The sequence below is a fragment of the Pelodiscus sinensis genome, chromosome 3, assembly GCF_052426305.1.
Source record: "Pelodiscus sinensis isolate ZL-2025 chromosome 3, ASM5242630v1, whole genome shotgun sequence".
Lineage (NCBI taxonomy): Eukaryota > Metazoa > Chordata > Testudines > Trionychidae > Pelodiscus > Pelodiscus sinensis.
In genome coordinates this window covers 119,616,142-119,621,169 of record NC_143054.1, presented here as the reverse complement: position 1 = coordinate 119,621,169, position 5,028 = coordinate 119,616,142, and the positions used below count along the sequence as shown (strand labels likewise).

The window sequence follows — 5,028 nt, the reverse complement described above, 5'->3', positions numbered from 1 at the left end:
TCTGCGAAGAACTTTTAATCATACAGGGTCAAACTCCGAATTCCTAATTAAAGGCCATTTCACCTCCTCCCAGAGTCTCACTCATAAATAGGCCCTCTGTGCACAGATCTCCACCAGAAAGGATACATGTCTTGTCAGCCTTCTCTGAAGCATAGCACCTCTTTGCACTGGGTCCTGTCACTGTGGAGAGTCCACTAGAGGAACCAGAAATCCACAGGTGAAATGGCACATATTGTATCTGGCCAGTTCCACCCAGAATCCATTGAGGAATGAACGAACACACACACACACACACACACACACATACGAACGAATTTGGACTGAACAAGCCCTCCCTGCATGGTGGGTATCTTCAGAAACAGGAGATTATTTTCTCTTGTAATTCTCCTCCTCTGAAGATACATTCTGTAGGATTCTTGGTGACCCACACAGTTTGGAGGGAACCTCTGAAGTTGGTGTTTGTATACCTTGTTGTTTGTGTTTTACATTTGTCTGTTTGTTTTCTGTGTGCGCCTTATTTTTCCTTGGGAAGCTTTCTTTCCCATTCGTATCAGCAATTGTATGGAAGCTTCCACAGTTAAGGTTCTAAGACGGAATGTGACGGAGGTCAGAGAGGCTCACATTCCTATTCACTAACATTAGGAACAAAAAGCCCATTATATCTTGGGGCACTCAGCCTCTCTCACGCCTTGAGGCTGAGACAGAAGTGTGAGAATCTGGCATGACTATTCTCTTCAGAGAAGTTGAATTAGAAGACAAGGAGTAATTCTCCATTATTAGCACTCAGGAAGCAAGAGCCATATCTGAAGTCATTACAAATCTGGACACTTGACAGACAATCAAAATGTGGCACACATTTCTCCAATGTTGTTTTTCTAGTTAATTAAGCCATTATCCAAAGTGATTAAATTATCTAACCTAGAACATTTGGTGTATTCAATCTTTTTTATTTTTTTCCAGTAAACTGAATGCATGAAGTGGATAATAATAAGATAACTGTAATTAACAACCAGTCTCATTAGGGAAAAGATAAACATGTGATGAAGGGACATTGTTAACAAAGTAAATTAAAAACAACATTTAAACCACTCTATGCATGCAATGAAAGACTAGGTATTGAATTGTCATCATGGGAGTGACTTTACAGATGAGCTTATGTATATGGTAATATGGGTGTGATTCTGTTAATATCTCTTATAAGCCTTTGATATATGCACAGTGGGTAAATTTTCAGAAATCCTCACATCTCATTGACTTTCAGGATGATTTCAGTGTTTGATGGCCAGATTTTTAAAAGGTATTTAGGCACCTATCTCCAATTACATTAAAAAAATCTCATTCTGAGTCATTTAAACACTTCTGAAAACTTAATTCTGTATGTGAACTTCAGGCTGACCTGGCTGCTTATGCTGTTACATCCTGTGCTTCTCCTCTAACCAACCTGCTGCTTGTGAGCTTACCAAACAAGGGCATACAGGCCCTTTGCGCTGGCTCTCTAAACATATCCACTGGTTTCTTGGGGTGTGTCTACACTGCACTGGAGCTCATAGTAGGATACAATGTGAACTACGTGAATTGCGTATCTTATTTTGATCTTATTTCAAAATAGCTTATTTTGTAATTTGGCACTGTATACACAGTGCCAAATTTCAAAATAAATCACTATACCGAAACGTCCCTTACTCCTCATGAAATGAGGTTTACAGGGACGTCAGAGTAGCAAAACTGAAATAATGGGCAGTACTTCCTATTTCCTCCATCTTGCCAGCCATATTAGCCTTGATTGCCTTTTCATCCACTTTTATCCCACAACTATCTTCATGCTTTTTTCCACATCTATTCCTGGAATCACCTTCCCCCAAGTGATATATAAAAGGGCCACTTCTATTTCCCCTTTCATTCCCTTCTGAAGAACTATTGCTTCCAGGATGTCTACAACACATCAGTCAACTTATAAGGTAAAGGCTGAAGGGATGGGTGACATATTTTTTATTAAAATAGAATATAATGGGTATAAAACTGTAGGTTATTGACTATATCCCCCTCCCTCTGTCTCCACCCCTTTTTTGTTGCTTTTGTAGACTGGAAGCTCTTTAGGCCAAAATCTGTGGCTAACTCTATAGGGGTGTGATTCTCAGCTTGAGTAAACATTTGCGCTAGCTCTCATCTGAGCTAGCATGTATTGTAGCCATGATAGCATAGGCTAGCATCCCCAAATACATATCCCTGGGATTGTATTCCAGTTGGCTAACTCATGAAGAAGAGGGAGATGGTTCTCTCTAGACTGAGGAAAGTTGGGGGTAAATCTGGGGCCAATTAGGATTCCCTCTAATCTAGGACCCTTTTAAGACTGATGGGAAGGTTGAGTGAGACAATCCCCTGTGGCTAGAAGGTGAGTGGCTGAGTTGTGTTGTGCATGGAGGAGGCGGGGTGTCAGATGATAATGGATTTCCTGTGAACAGCATGGAAGGATAAGATACCTTGTGCTCTGGGCAAGAGAGTCAGGTCCCTTAAGAATCATATGAGAGGGGGTAGGAGGGTTTGAGATAAGAGCACATTCCATGTCTCTGGGAAGGTGGGTTCATGAGGCCTTTTATGGGGGATAAAGTGGGGCACACAGCTGCTGATGAACTAGGGAGGAGAGTTTATGTCAGGAATGTTTCACCTGCTGCTAAAGGGATGGAGTAAGTTGGGTTCTCTGTGGCTTGGGGTGAAGGGATCAGTTGATGAAGGAGCAGTGTTCCCGCTAAGCTAAGTGCTTGGGCAACCTTCCAGGAAAGATTAAAAATGCGGCCCAGATGATTAGCAGAGTGCTGAGAGCTGGCAGTATGTGTGTCTACTGGTGTTGCACATCTGCACATGCCTCCATGCACATAACACTTATTTTGCATAGGAGTAGAAAAAAATTAGAGGAAACACTTGCCCTGGAATGGGGGCAGTTTGGTTCCCTGAGACTTCTGAGAGGACGAAGTTTTGAGAGGAGGGGATTGGGTTTCCTGAATTTTTGTGGGAAGTGGGTCCCCTACAGCTTTGGTTCCTTTGTGACATGGGAAGGGACAGTTCACACTTCGCTATGGGTTTTTTTGGAGGAAAGTGGTAGGGAAGAGATGAATCAAGTGTGTGGAGTCTTCCTCTTTAGCCTGAGAATAAGGGCTACCTTGTGACCTAAGGATTAAGAGAAGGTGGGTTGGTTGAGAGAAGTGTGTGTGTGTGTGGGGGGGGGGGGTCAGGTACTTTGAGAGCCATTGGGGTGGTTACTCTGACACTATGATGGGAGTGCTCCAAGTACCAACAATGCATAAGAGAGCAGGCTCACATCAATCAATGCTCAGGGCAGCAGCAGCAGCATGAGCATGGCTCTGTCTCTCCCTCTCCTTATTGCTGGAGCAGTACAGCTGGCAGAGGGACTGGGGACACATCCCTTGCCCTCCTAGCAGTTCTGTGAGGAGCTAACACTAGAGACTTTCCCTGAGAGCAGGGACAGGTGTGTCAAATAAATGGTAACTAGCACCAGGAGAAATATGGTAATTTTAATGAGGTGCTGGGGCAAGCTAGCTGTAGCCCTTTAGTGCTTTTCAGAATAAGCCACATGAAGCTAGACAACACTTCTGTTTGGGACAAACCTAGTGGAATGGTAGATATGAGAAAGAAATGAAAGAGGATTTGGTCCAATGGTGGATAACTACAAAAGGTACAAAAGGAAAAGTGTAACAGTTTAGAGAAATGTATATTTGTAATCAAGGGTAACATGTTCCAATTGGTATTTATATGACAGAATTAGAGTTAAACCATGTGAATTTGGGGGAATTAACCCCTTTTTAAGACAACCCCCCCCCCAAGCTTTTTATAGAAGATGTATATTTGTATGTAGTTTGATTTAAAAAAATATGTGCATAAGCTTGTATCTTCTTTCCTTTTCTTAGCTAAAAATAGGGTGGGAAAGGTAAATTAACAGAAAATAGGAACCAAAAATGTTCTTGATCAGATGTCATATATGGAATTGAGAGGAGAAAACTTTTCAGAGATACATGAGTCAGCTAATGCTAAATGTCTACTTGCTAGATAACAGAATGAAGTTATAACAGCAGCTTTTTTGGTAGGCAGAATGGTTGGGGAACAAAACCAAAGCCTTTCCATCTCATAGAGAGGTAGTGGACTTCCTGTTTTCTAACTTTAGCCTTTTGGATGATAGGGTTTGTGAAGTTTTTTAAATTTTTGGTTATGATTTGTTTAAATTTTAAACTTTTAAAATTTTTGGTTATGCCTTAAACTGGCCTCGTTTCACTTGAAGCTAGATCCTGGTTCACTCACAGGTGTCCACAAAACTCTTGACCAACCTGGATTAAGTTTCAGCTTTGGTTTGAGATTTTATAAAGAGTGTCTCCTAGTACTGTTCTCAAGACCCCTTTTACCAGTTTTTAAAACTTATTTGGCTATAGTTTCTTTTTTTTTTTATTAAACAGAACAAACTCTATGACTGGACAGTAAACACCTTGCTTTCTGTGCCACTTGAATTTCAAGGGCAGTAAGCACCCTTTTATAAAGGTTTTTGAGAGGTGTTTGCTTCACTTAATTTAGACTTCAAGGCTTCTTACCTTTCTGTTACCTTGCTGCTCATCTCCTTTTGCTTTCTGGGCTCCTGCATTGCCTTAAGCTTCTGTGCATTCGCTCTGTCACCTATTCTGCTGATCAGTCATTGTGAGGTAGCTCTCTCTAGTCTGCCTAGGCTGCAACCAAACATAAGCCAGTGTGAGGTCACGTCTACACTGGCTACATCTACACTGGCATGATTTTCCGGAAATGCTTTTAACGGAAAAGTTTTCAGTTAAAAGCATTTTCAGAAAAGTGTGTCTAGATTGGCAGGATGCTTTTCCGCAAAAGCACTTTTTGCAGAAAAGCGTCCATGGCCAATCCAGGCGCTTTTCCGCAAAAAAGCCCCGATCGCCATTTTCGCGATCGGGGCTTTTTTGCAGAAAACAGTACTGTGCTGTCTACACTGGTCCTTTTGCGCAAAAGTTTTTTGGAAAA

The 5,028-nt window shown here is 41.6% G+C and overlaps 1 long non-coding RNA gene across 1 annotated transcript; it reads right to left on the bottom strand.

Annotated features, from left to right (window-relative positions):
- On the bottom strand, positions 1 to 4,704 carry LOC142827641 (uncharacterized). The gene is made up of 2 exons (XR_012902342.1): positions 4,596 to 4,704; positions 1 to 194 (listed from the first exon to the last, which is right to left on the bottom strand). It is a non-coding gene; the product is annotated as an uncharacterized LOC142827641 (long non-coding RNA).
- Between the last annotated feature and the right edge of the window lie 324 nt (positions 4,705 to 5,028).